Here is a 14,054-nt window from a genome sequence, read left to right as displayed (position 1 = left end):
ACTAAATAACATTTCCCACATGTCTGCTTTACACCAGTGCAATTTTTGAAACAAAATTTTTTTCCGTTAGGAAGTTAGAAGGGTTCAAAGTTCATCAGCAATTTCTCATTTTTGCAACAAAATTTACAAAAAAATTTTTTTTCGGTACCACATCACATTTGGAGGGATTTGAGAAATCTAGGCGACAGAAAATACCCAAAAGTGACCCCATTCTAAAATCTTCACCCCTCACTCTACTCAAAACCACATCCAAGAAGTTTATTAACCATTTAGGAGCTTCCCAGCAACCAAAGCAATGTAGAAGGAAAAAATGAAAATTTTACTTTTTTACACAAAAATGTTACTTTAGCCATAAAATTTAGCATTTTCACAAGGGTATCAGGAAAAATGCACCATTAAATGTATCATGCATTTTCTCCTGAGTAAGCAGATATCTCATATGTGGTGGAAATCAAATGTTTGGGCACATGGCAGGGCTCGGAAGGCACGGTGCGCCATTTGAATTTTTGAGTGCAAAATTAGCTGCACTCATTAGCGGACGCCATGTGGAGTTTGAAGACCCCCTGAGGTGCCTAAACAATGGAGCTCCCAAACAAGTGACCCCATTTTGGAAACTAGAGCCCTCAAATATTTTTTCTACATGCTTGATGTGCACTTTGAACCCCTGGGGGCTTCACAGAAGTTTATAACATTGAGCCGTGAAAAGAAAAAAAAATGTTTACCACAAAACTGTTGCTTTAACTAGGTAGCTTTTTTTCACAAGGGTATCAGGAAAAAATGCACCATAAAATGTATTGTCCTTTTTCTCCTGAGTACGCAGATACCTCATATGTGGTGGAAATCAAATGTTTAGGCACACAGCAGGACTTGGAAGGCAAGGAGCGCCATTTGAATTTTTGAGTGCAGAATTAGCTGCACTCATTAGCGGACGCCATGTCGGGTTTGAAGAGCCCCTGAGGTGCCTAAACAATGGAGCTCCCCCACAAGTGACCCCATTTTGGAAACTAGAGCCCTCATGGAATTTATCTAGCTGATTAGTGAGCACTTTGAACCCTTGGAAGCCTCACAAACGTTAGTAATGTTCAGCCGTGAAAATATATTTTTTTTTTATTACAAAATTGTTTTTTTAAACAGGTAGCTTTTTTTTCACAAGGGTTTCAGGAAAAAGTGCACCATAAAACGTATTGTGCAATTTCTCCTGAGTACACAGATACCTCAAATGTGGTGGAAATCAATTGTTTGGGCGCACGGCGGGGCTCAGAAGAGAAGGCGCGCCATTTCACAGCAAAATTGGTTGGAATTATTAGCAGATGCCATGTTGCATTTGGAGACCCCTTGAGGTGCCTAAAAAAATGGAGCTCCCCCTCATGTGACCCCATTTTCGAAACTAGACCCCCCCCACATACAAAAAAATTAGTTTGGCGAAATAAAAAATACGGACGTCAATAAAAAAAAAAATAATAAAATAATGAGCGTCTGCAACTGACACTATGGCAAGTGCCACACGTGAGAGCGATGCACGAATCTCACATCGCATCATCCGGCACAGCCGCACACTCCTGTCTGGAAGAGAGCGACCATGCCGGATGATGCGATGTGAGACTCGTGCATCGCTCTCACGTGTGGCACTGGGCTGATGCTTACAATATTCAGTAAAAAATACTGTAGTTGCCGATTACTACCGTATAATTTTACTGGCCCTAAACTAAGTTTATTTGTATTTCTTTCTTAGTTTACAGAAAAAAAATCAGGACGCACGCACGGATGTGCTGCAAAAAGGGCAGGACTAGGTCGGATGAAAAAAAAGATGGATGGAGGATGGGAGAGGGCGCGACGGAGAATGGGAGAGGGTGCGGCGGAGGATGGGAGAGGGTGCTGCGGTGGATGGGAGAGAGTGCGGCAGATGGAAGAGCGGTGGAGGATGGGAGAGGGTGGGCAGCAGATCAGGGTGAGAGGTGGTGGAGGGGGCAGCAGATCGGGGAGGGTGAGAGGTGGGAGAAGGAAGGAGAAGCTCTGCGTCACTGAATAGATAGGTGCTCTGAGGTAAAAAACATACAAAAGGAAGGATAACCCCGGCACACTACCACTCCCAAAAATAGACAATAATCCAGTAATAAATATGCAAAAAAAGTTTCTTTATTGATCAGGTTGTTCAAAATTTATCACGTGCATGTGCTTGGTCCACAAATTAATTAAGACGTTTCGGCCAGGGGCCTTCGTCAGCATGGACTTTTATCTGATAGTAGTAAGAAATAACAAAAATCAATATCACATATACATTCCAATACAGTGTACAATAATATCCAACATCACTACAATCAATTGACAAGGATACTAAGACAAGGTAGAGATATGTGAATTAAGTTACATAACACATATCAAGAACAAAAATATCGTTAGCGAAAGGAGGTCATATAAGTCAAAGTATTTAGTATAAGGATTGTTGTTTATCTTTGATTAATTGTTAGTGAAGTTCCCACCAAAGGTGAGGGTTGTGCGAGCGACTGAGTGAATGGCGCGTCCGACCATGAAATAGGAAAACAGAATAAAAAGAATGGAGATAACAAGAAAGACAGAAGGAGGGGGGGGCAAAGAAGGAGAGTGAAAGATATATGGCAAGAGGGAGAAGTAAAAGGTGGGAGAAGAGCAGAAAGAAAAAAAGAATGAAGAAGGGAGAAAAGTAAGAGCAGGAGCGCAGAAAGGTAATGTGGGATCAACATACAGGACACTCACCACGAAATTATATGGCAAAGAAAAAACTAGGCTCTTGGGCCGCATAAAGATAATGTGGAGAGTCACTCCAATGTCATACACTACAATGGAGAAATACATATTAGTACAGTTCACCATGTATCCGTGCGATATATATATATGAGTAGTATACGCAAGAGGCTAAATACCTGTAATTAATAAGGTACTATCAGGTGCTAAATGTGCACTGCATCAGGGGCGATGTAGCAGGTACTAGGACTCCATACAAAACTAGAGGGCAGGACGGGGGAAGGGTTCCAGGACCTCAATGAAAAGAAGCATATATGTGTTGAAAGTTATCCTAATTATACAGTGAGACTATGCATCATATAATGTAGAATTATAAGGAAATACCTAAATGTCACCCGTCTTCAATGAGACAGCATATACTGAGTCATACTAATATACATGTGGCATAGCTGCTAGACCCTGCTGCAGAAGGATCAGGGTTCTATATATGGAAAAAAGGGATAGGATATATGTCCAATCATCAGGAATACATAGTAAAATGATATATGTTATGAGATCATCCCACACAATATTGTGGCCAGAAGATTATTACCTTTAGAAAAGCAAGGAGGTTATGGCCTGTGTGAGCTGTTAGTCCTGCCAATATATGTGAAAAATGCTGCAATAGAGATTAAACGTTTAAGATAAGATGTATGGACTGTAAGAAGGAACAGACTAGAATTCAGTATTGAAGCACATTACCTAACCTAGACACGTCCAGGGAGGAAGTGTGGCCGGTGAATCCGGTAGGAGAATGTGATCATTCCTTAGTCATAAGAGCTAAAGAGACATCAAGTAGTTAAAAGACAGGAGATATAGCAGGGTTACAGATAAGGGACAGACCGGTCGGTTACCATGACTCACCTAACCTCCGCTGGGCATGTGTACCATGTGAGAGGTCCTGCACAGTGAGCTGCGTACAGCGTGGAGCGTTTTAAAAGGAAGTGTGGGCGGATGCCTGTATATCACTTCCTGTGTGTGGAACGCAGGAAGTCGGGCGTATGGAGCGCACACCGCGCATGCGCACTGCGCGCTCCAGGCCCGAACTACTGGCAGAACGTCATAGTGACTGGGATCATGTGATAGTGTGATACCAGCGTTAGGGAGGATATATAGAAGCTCCGTTTTCATGCGTGGTGGTGACTGGGAGACTTGGTGATCTATCCAAGGTGCCTCATGAGTTATAAGGAGCGGTGAAATTATCCATGAAGATATTGATAGTGCTCGCTATCCATTATAACTAACGTTTCTGAAAGGAAGAGAGAAATATATCAATATAGGAATAAAAGACATAAGTAAATAATGTGTTAGCATGCATGGCTTCAGAGATATGAAAACACCACCGATACATTATAACATGAATCATTTTTTTAAATATAAAATCCTATGGAGTTAACTCGCATATAGAGATGGAAAATTACATGAGCATATATATATATGCGTACATATACACACGTGCACACATATATATGAGAATACACATCAATGGAGTCATCGTGCCCCAGTGTATAGGTCAACATCAGACATCAAAGTATGCAGGAATCAGTAGGTAGCTGTCTCATACTTGCGGTTCATACCATTAGGCTCAAGTGTACCGAGGGTGTGTATCCACATAGCCTCCCTATCATGCAGACGTTTAACCCTGTTGCCCCCCCTACGCATCGTGTCAATGTGGTCGATGACTTGGAATTTAAGTTGGGAGATTTGATGTCCTGCTGTTATGAAATGATGGGGGATAGGCAACAAGGAGTTACCACATCTGATGTCTGATTTGTGCCGACTAATGCGGTCCCGGATATGTTGGGTGGTCTCACCAACATACCCGAGACCGCACGGGCACTTAATGTAATAAATCACGTAGCACGTACCAGGTGATTACGTAGATTAGGAGATCTCTTCTGTCACAAGAGATCTCCTAATCTACGTAATCACCTGGTACGTGCTGACATTGGTTCTAACAAGACAGTCTCACGTCAAGTGTTCCTAGACACACAACAAAAAGGCACCTTCCCATGTTTGAGCTGTGCACAATGTGCTAATGTCACAAAGGGCAACACTTTCACACATGCGAGAACTGGAAAGAAATTTTATATCAAGGGCTTTCACACGTGTGATAGCACCTACGTGATTTATTACATTAAGTGCCCGTGCGGTCTCGGGTATGTTGGTGAGACCACCCAACATATCCGGGACCGCATTAGTCGGCACAAATCAGACATCAGATGTGGTAACTCCTTGTTGCCTATCCCCCATCATTTCATAACAGCAGGACATCAAATCTCCCAACTTAAATTCCAAGTCATCGACCACATTGACACGATGCGTAGGGGGGGCAACAGGGTTAAACGTCTGCATGATAGGGAGGCTATGTGGATACACACCCTCGGTACACTTGAGCCTAATGGTATGAACCGCAAGTATGAGACAGCTACCTACTGATTCCTGCATACTTTGATGTCTGATGTTGACCTATACACTGGGGCACGATGACTCCATTGATGTGTATTCTCATATATATGTGTGCACGTGTGTATATGTACGCATATATATATGCTCATGTAATTTTCCATCTCTATATGCGAGTTAACTCCATAGGATTTTATATTTAAAAAAATGATTCATGTTATAATGTATCGGTGGTGTTTTCATATCTCTGAAGCCATGCATGCTAACACATTATTTACTTATGTCTTTTATTCCTATATTGATATATTTCTCTCTTCCTTTCAGAAACGTTAGTTATAATGGATAGCGAGCACTATCAATATCTTCATGGATAATTTCACCGCTCCTTATAACTCATGAGGCACCTTGGATAGATCACCAAGTCTCCCAGTCACCACCACGCATGAAAACGGAGCTTCTATATATCCTCCCTAACGCTGGTATCACACTATCACATGATCCCAGTCACTATGACGTTCTGCCAGTAGTTCGGGCCTGGAGCGCGCAGTGCGCATGCGCGGTGTGCGCTCCATACGCCCGACTTCCTGCGTTCCACACACAGGAAGTGATATACAGGCATCCGCCCACACTTCCTTTTAAAACGCTCCACGCTGTACGCAGCTCACTGTGCAGGACCCCTCACATGGTACACATGCCCAGCGGAGGTTAGGTGAGTCATGGTAACCGACCGGTCTGTCCCTTATCTGTAACCCTGCTATATCTCCTGTCTTTTAACTACTTGATGTCTCTTTAGCTCTTATGACTAAGGAATGATCACATTCTCCTACCGGATTCACCGGCCACACTTCCTCCCTGGACGTGTCTAGGTTAGGTAATGTGCTTCAATACTGAATTCTAGTCTGTTCCTTCTTACAGTCCATACATCTTATCTTAAACGTTTAATCTCTATTGCAGCATTTTTCACATATATTGGCAGGACTAACAGCTCACACAGGCCATAACCTCCTTGCTTTTCTAAAGGTAATAATCTTCTGGCCACAATATTGTGTGGGATGATCTCATAACATATATCATTTTACTATGTATTCCTGATGATTGGACATATATCCTATCCCTTTTTTCCATATATAGAACCCTGATCCTTCTGCAGCAGGGTCTAGCAGCTATGCCACATGTATATTAGTATGACTCAGTATATGCTGTCTCATTGAAGACGGGTGACATTTAGGTATTTCCTTATAATTCTACATTATATGATGCATAGTCTCACTGTATAATTAGGATAACTTTCAACACATATATGCTTCTTTTCATTGAGGTCCTGGAACCCTTCCCCCGTCCTGCCCTCTAGTTTTGTATGGAGTCCTAGTACCTGCTACATCGCCCCTGATGCAGTGCACATTTAGCACCTGATAGTACCTTATTAATTACAGGTATTTAGCCTCTTGCGTATACTACTCATATATATATATCGCACGGATACATGGTGAACTGTACTAATATGTATTTCTCCATTGTAGTGTATGACATTGGAGTGACTCTCCACATTATCTTTATGCGGCCCAAGAGCCTAGTTTTTTCTTTGCCATATAATTTCGTGGTGAGTGTCCTGTATGTTGATCCCACATTACCTTTCTGCGCTCCTGCTCTTACTTTTCTCCCTTCTTCATTCTTTTTTTCTTTCTGCTCTTCTCCCACCTTTTACTTCTCCCTCTTGCCATATATCTTTCACTCTCCTTCTTTGCCCCCCCCTCCTTCTGTCTTTCTTGTTATCTCCATTCTTTTTATTCTGTTTTCCTATTTCATGGTCGGACGCGCCATTCACTCGGTCGCTCGCACAACCCTCACCTTTGGTGGGAACTTCACTAACAATTAATCAAAGATAAACAACAATCCTTATACTAAATACTTTTACTTATATGACCTCCTTTCGCTAACGATATTTTTGTTCTTGATATGTGTTATGTAACTTAATTCACATATCTCTACCTTGTCTTAGTATCCTTGTCAATTGATTGTAGTGATGTTGGATATTATTGTACACTGTATTGGAATGTATATGTGATATTGATTTTTGTTATTTCTTACTACTATCAGATAAAAGTCCATGCTGACGAAGGCCCCTGGCCGAAACGTCTTAATTAATTTGTGGACCAAGCACATGCACGTGATAAATTTTGAACAACCTGATCAATAAAGAAACTTTTTTTGCATATTTATTACTGGATTATTGTCTATTTTTGGGAGTGGTAGTGTGCCGGGGTTATCCTTCCTTTAGAGGTGGGAGAAGGGGCTTCAGATGAAGAGGATGGGAGAGAGCAGGCAGCAGATCAGGGAGGGCGAGAGAGGGGGCAGCAGATCAGGGAGGGGGGCAGCAGCAGATGAGGGAGAGCGGGCAGCAGATCGGGGAGGGTGAGATGGGGAGGGGGCAGCAGATCGGGGAGGGTGAGATGGGGGAGGGGGCAGCAGATCGGGAAGGTGAGATGGTGGAGGGCGAGCAGCAGATCGGGAAGGTAAGATGGTGGACAGTGGGCAACAGATCGGGAAGGTGAGATGGCGGAGGCGGGCAGCAGATCGGGAAGGTGAGATGGCGGAGGCGGGCAGCAGATGGAAAGGGTGGGAGATGGCGGAGGTGGGCAGCAGATCGGGAAGGTGAGATGGCGGAGGCGGGCAGCAGATCGGGAAGGTGAGATGGCGAAGGCGGGCAGCAGATCGGGAAGGTGAGATGGCGAAGGCGGGCAGTAGATCGGGAAGCTGAGATGGCGGACAGCGGGCAGGAGATCGGGAAGGTGAGATGGCGGACAGCGGGCAGCAGATCGGGAAGCTGAGATGGGGAGGTGGGCAGCAGATCGGGAAGGTGAGATGCGGAGGCGGGCAGCAGATGTGGAGGGTGGGAAATGGCAGAGGCGGGCAGCAGATCGGGAAGGTGAGATGGCGGAGGCGGGCAGCAGATCGGGAAGGTGAGATGGCGAAGGCGGGCAGCAGATCGGGAAGGTGAGATGGCGAAGGCGGGCAGCAGATCGGGAAGCTGAGATGGCGGACAGCGGGCAGGAGATCGGGAAGGTGAGATGGCGGACAGCGGGCAGCAGATCGGGAAGCTGAGATGGGGAGGTGGGCAGCAGATCGGGAAGGTGAGATGCGGAGGCGGGCAGCAGATGTGGAGGGTGGGAAATGGCAGAGGCGGGCAGCAGATCGGGAAGGTGAGATGGTGGAGGGGCAGCAGATGAGGATGGGAGAGTGGGCAGCAGCTCACGGAGGGGGGCAGCAGCTGATTGGAGAGAGCGGTAGCAGATGGAGGCGGCTGCAGTAGATAGAGGAGATTGGCGGTGGATTGGCGGTGGTTGCAGCGGATTGGGTGCAGGAGCTTACCAGGACACTTGCAGGGATCGCTCCCTTCTGCTTCCACGGATGGAGCAAAGCGGAGGGGAATGGTCACCGGCCCCAGATCCACGGTGATTGGAAAGATCGGTCACAAGGCCGATCTCTCCAATCAGAGCTGGGGGCGGGTGAATCACCGATCACCCAGCTCCAGCCAATAATCAGTGCTACAGCTGCACTGATCAGGGCTGGATTTCAATGTTTAGCCATTTTTCAATGGCTCAAACATTACAGTGGCTGTGATTGGCTGAGCGGTGTTCGTCAGCTAATCACAGCCTCCATAGGTCTGGGGAGGAGGCACCACCCCTGCTGAGGTCAAGCAGAAGTCCCCTCCTCCCCGAATCTAAGGTTTGTGTGAACCGATTGCATTCACCGGGGCTCCGGGGCCGCGATTTCGCCATGACGTACTGGGTACATCATGGGTTATTTAGCACCATGTCACAATGACGTACCCAGTACGTCAAGGGTCGTTAAGGGGTTAAAGGGCTTCTGTCACCATAGCATTTATGGTTACATAGCAAGTAAATGAAGAAACTAAAAATTTCAAGTGACCCCACAGAGATGGAATTCAGAGATTCCCCAGATTAACAATTTAAAAAAGGCCCTCACAGAGCCTATATTCCCAGTTCACTTACATAGTCAAGATTGCCAGACTTCCCAAACAGAGCAACAATTTTAACTAATTTACCCTATGTAGTGTTTAGCTTGGTGGGGAATTTCAAGCCCAAACAGCTAAGTCTCAGAACAGACTGATGTTGTTTCCCTTTGGTAGTGCTGAGCTGAGATTGGTCTTGCAGCTGTTACGCTAAACAGATAAGGAGCAGGCAAACAAAACAGAGTAATAGTAGGAGGAAACACAGACATAGAAATGTGCACCAATCCTCATAGGTCTTAGGACATATGCTCTTAAGGCACAGCCCACATTATGCTACACCTTGCTGACCGTTTTCACATTTCAGCATCACAGCCAATATTGGGAAGGTACCCTCAAAAAACATTTTTTAAAAAAGGCCCCAAAAGATCCTGTTTTCCAAGTTCCCCATACAGAGCCTAATTTTAAGCTCCTGTTCCGTACAGTATAGCTGTTGCAGTTTAAAAGTTTGTAGTTGGATTTCAAATCAACCTGGTGGTCCGCTAGCTAGACTTGCTACTGCCAGTCCCAGCCATTTAAACTTGAAGCATGTCAACCATGCTGCTCAATGTCTAGTCCGGGAATCCAAAGCATTTATTTTGAAAAAAATATTGTTCAAAGCAGGCAGACATAAAACATTGGCATAGTCTAGCCACAGAACAACAAGTTTTACAAATAATGTCCTCTATATAGCCTGTATTACCAATTCTCCCACATAGCCAAGATTGACAAAGTTCATCGACAAATACTCCCACATAGCCCAATCACGAGCTTTCCTTGGAAGCTCGTGTTACAGATCGGGTCCAGATCGGGTCCAGGCACTGTAAAAAAAAAGCACATTATTAAAAAACATTATGATCATACTTACAGGTCCCACGACGCGTCCTGCAGACTCCGTCTTCTGGTGCTTCTGCTTCCGAGTCGATCATTGCTGTGCCCTCTCAGTAACCAGAATGACTAATGGACCTTCCGTGATGTCATACCCATGTAACCAGTCACGTGTGAATGTTGTATTACCTCATTGGCTACAGACTGGTCACATGACTATGACGTCATCAAAGGTCCTGGATGGTAACTGACCTTTGATTGTCACTGTGCGAGTGTCGCGTTGCATCATGGTGCACAATCTGCCGACAGGAGCTGGTCAGCTGGGTCTATTTCCATGCAGCTGAAGCGCTTCTGTCCTGAGAGCATCAGATGCAGGGTGATGCAATGCGACAGGTAAGTGCAATCATCCCCTCACTGTCAGCCTGCTTCATCGCTCTGTACAAAGTGATGTAGCAGAGCTGACATAGCTCTCTGCTTCTCACTGTGTAGACTGTCTGTGCACAGTGATGAAGCAGAGTTGACATTGCTGTCCTTGTGCATTACGTCAAAGTAAATATTGTTTAATAATAAAGATGGAGTGTCTACATTTTTTTTTAAATTTTATTTCTAATAATTTTTTTCTCTGTTTTGTGTTTTTTTTTTTTTACTGTTTCCTAGAAATTCATGGTGGCCATGTCTAATTTGACGTGACACCATGAATTTCGGGCTTAGCACCATCTGAGAATACAAAGCTGGTATTAACCCTTTTATTACCCAGCAATGCCACCACCATCAGGGCCACTGCGCGAGCCGGGTAAAGCGCCTGAAAATGGCACTAAGAAACAATGCGCCATTTCCAGGGGCGGCTGCGGGCTGCCGAGAATCCCAGCTGCCTGGCTTTACCTGACTGGTGATCAAAATACGGCGGGAGCCATGCATTTTTTTTTATTTATTTTTTTAAATAATAAAATAAAAATTAATGGGCTTCCCTGCCTGAGGACGCTGATGCTGATGCTGTCCCGCCCCCCATGCAGCCGTATCAGAACACATCGTGATTATGTATCACCACTATAAAATGACCCCCCTATCCAGACACCATGCAACGGCCCCCCGAGGAAGGTTATGAAACGCGTTGGGGCGCGTCTGTCCATCTGTCAGCAACTCAATGATATGGGTAAGCTAAATTAACCCTTTAATATGCAGCCTGTGTAATACCACTTTATGGGTCTATGGCACTTTGACACTATATGGCTTTGTCACTAGGCTGGTTATATGCTGCAACCCTCCAAATTTTGGTAGTTATTAAAACTTTACACAAGGGCCCTGTCGTTCAATATTTGTGAACTGATGTGACTGATTGAACTACCCATCTCTTGATTATCTGACTTTTGGTGCTCCCCGGAGCTCTCATTTTGCACCTGTCTGTTATCCTGCTAATTTTACTGTTTTTTATAATCCCTCATGTAATTTTCTATGTGATAAATTCTTAATAAAGATTTTGTACTCTTTTCACTAAGAGGATGTCTTTGTACTATCTTATTCATACTACCTGGGTTGTTAATCTCCTTTTTCCTAATATTTTCACACTTTATACTTTGGGAGTGAACCACATATATTAAAACAAATATGATGGTAAATATGTGCTCCTTATCTTGATTCCTATATATATATATATATATATATATATATGTATATATATATATACATATATATATATATATATATATATATATATATACATATATATACATATATACATATATATACAGCTCTAGCCAAAATTAAGAGAAAACTGCAAAATTTTCAGTTTTGGTGATTCTTCGCTTTATAGGTATATTTCAGTAAAATGTAAATTGCTCTTTTATTCTCTAAACTATTATTTTAATAATAATAGTTTAGAGAATAAGAGCAGAGAAGAATTTTAATACAGAAGAGCAATTTTAATAGAGAATAGCTGCAAAATGTATTGCTCGGAAATTCGGAGACATGTTGTCAGTAGTTTATAGAATAAAAGAACAATCTGCATTTTACTGAAAAATATAAAGAGAGGGGGGCGTGGCCTGACCATGGAGGGATGAGGACATGATCAGCTCCGGCATCTGTGCGGTGAATCACCACTCCAGAGTACCACCACAGAGCCCATTCTGGGAGAATGGGTAATAGAAAAAAAAAGACCACCAGGCCACCTCAGCCCACCCAAATGCCCCAGTTCCGAAAATCCGGCGCTACATGGTGAAGAAATACCCCTAAGATGTCTGACGTGTCAATACACACCAAGAGCAGCCACGCTCTGTGCAGAGAGGCAGCGGCAGCATCGGAGGCGGAGGAGGCAGTGCCTGCAACGGTGCTGAAAGTGAAAGAAAGTGAAGTCGGTGGAGCGATGAGTGCTGATTGCCCCTGTGAGAGGGGGGCGACATCCTCACCTGGGATAAAAGAGCAAGATGGCGCTGGGACTCCGGGAGCCGGTGTACAGGCAGACAGCATGGTGCAGCATGGTGCAGTATCATGCAGACACTTGGGTGAGGGGGATGGGAGGCACAGAAAGTATTGTGACAGCCAGATATCCCAGCTAAGATAAAGAGAGGAATGTGCAGCCTCAGATAACCAAGGCTCTATTCTCAGACAGGTTGGGCTCAGATAATCATAGCAATGGCAATCTGAACACTGGTGCTCCACAGATCAACAGCCAGGAGGGGTCACAAAATCACCAGGATATCAGCCAGGAATTGCGGGACATTGGGGAATAAGGTGCACACATTAAAAATATCCCCACAAAGGAAGACATGGAGCAGTACATATCCAGACTGGAGAGCTCTTATAAAGCAGAGCTCTCTGGCCTCAGAGATGAAGTGCAGCAGATGGGAGAAAGGGTCACAGCAGTGGAATCTTCTGTACATTATCGTCCAGGGCAACAGACCAAGAGGCTGGATTTGCATCCCATACCAATTTTGTCCAATCCAGATTTACCTCCAGGACTCGGTCATTTTCTGAGATGGAGTGTGCGGCGGGAGGGCAGGTTATACCACACCATTGCTGGGTCCAATTTGATGTCCTTTATAGACATGCAGAATATGGATCCCCCCCTGACCCTATCGTGGATTGAGTATAGGCAATTACTCTCATTTGTTAGTGCTCGATCAAAGGGAGGATGGCATTTGGCGGTTGCTTCAGCTTTACCCTTTGAGAAATTGTTCATGCAGGAATTGAAGCTTCCCCATCTGATATCCCTGATTTATAAGTTGTTAGGGTGGGCTGTTCCCTCCGCGGACTCAGATCCTAATTTCATGACCAACTGGGAGGAAGAGATGGGGATGACTTTCACAGACGAAGAAAAACAGAAAGCACATATATTTACTCACAAAATGTCTACTGCTGGACACGCAAAAGAGAAAAATTATAAGATTTTGACAAGGTGGTATCAATATCCGATGAGGCTCCATAGGATCTTCCATCGGTTTCTGAGATGTGTTGGCGCTGTGAAACTGACCATGGTACAATGTTACATGTGTGGTGGGACTATTCTAAAATCAAACCATTTTGGGAGGTAGTTTTTCAGACATACACGAAAATTACTGGAGAGGTGGTGCCACAGTCCCCTCAAATAGCACTATTATCCATGCTTCCTGGGTCCTTCAGATCCCAGAAGGGGGACCTATTACGGTTTTGTCTAATGGCAGCAAGGGCAGTGATACCCAGACATTGGCGATCAACGGAGGTTCTGTCTTTGGGGGAGTGGCAGCAGGAATTTTCATAAATCCAACATATGGAGGATTTGTCAGCAGAAGCGGAGGGAAGTATGGAAAGGTTTCTGAAATATGGACGCCTTAAGCCTGCTTTACACGTTGCAATTAGTTGTTCAATCGCATTTGCGATGTGACACGCCAGGGTTGCATATGCAATCTTTTGAGATCGCACGTAGGTCGTTTATTTGGTGTCAGACGTGCGTTCATATTATGTGCTAAGTTGTACATTTTTGTGTTCGTTTCGTGTGATCATGTGTTCAGTGACGTAATTTTTTTTTTCTCAAATATATGCAAATGTGATCACAAGTATACTCCCTTATTTCTCTCCA

General features: G+C 44.3%; 2 long non-coding RNA genes across 4 annotated transcripts; one reads left to right on the top strand and one right to left on the bottom strand.

Moving 5' to 3' along the window:
• Positions 1–2,562: 2,562 nt before the first annotated feature.
• On the bottom strand, positions 2,563–3,656 carry LOC142290404 (uncharacterized). 2 transcript variants are annotated; one of them, XR_012750297.1, is made up of 5 exons: positions 3,625–3,656; positions 3,314–3,526; positions 3,106–3,202; positions 2,901–3,015; positions 2,563–2,813 (listed from the first exon to the last, which is right to left on the bottom strand). It is a non-coding gene; the product is annotated as an uncharacterized LOC142290404 (long non-coding RNA). The 2 variants fall into 2 exon arrangements; XR_012750296.1 differs by having other exon boundaries at positions 3,106–3,526.
• Positions 3,657–5,803: 2,147 nt separating this feature from the next.
• On the top strand, positions 5,804–7,096 carry LOC142290403 (uncharacterized). Of its 2 annotated transcripts, none has more exons than XR_012750295.1 (6): positions 5,804–5,875; positions 5,974–6,032; positions 6,121–6,186; positions 6,298–6,394; positions 6,485–6,599; positions 6,687–7,096. It is a non-coding gene; the product is annotated as an uncharacterized LOC142290403 (long non-coding RNA). The 2 variants fall into 2 exon arrangements; XR_012750294.1 differs by having other exon boundaries at positions 5,974–6,037.
• The last annotated feature ends 6,958 nt before the right edge of the window (positions 7,097–14,054 follow it).

The sequence above is a fragment of the Anomaloglossus baeobatrachus genome, chromosome 2 (genome assembly GCF_048569485.1).
Source record: "Anomaloglossus baeobatrachus isolate aAnoBae1 chromosome 2, aAnoBae1.hap1, whole genome shotgun sequence".
Lineage (NCBI taxonomy): Eukaryota > Metazoa > Chordata > Amphibia > Anura > Aromobatidae > Anomaloglossus > Anomaloglossus baeobatrachus.
The sequence above is the reverse complement of the archived record's forward strand: the minus strand, read 5'-3'. Positions and strand labels throughout refer to the sequence as shown.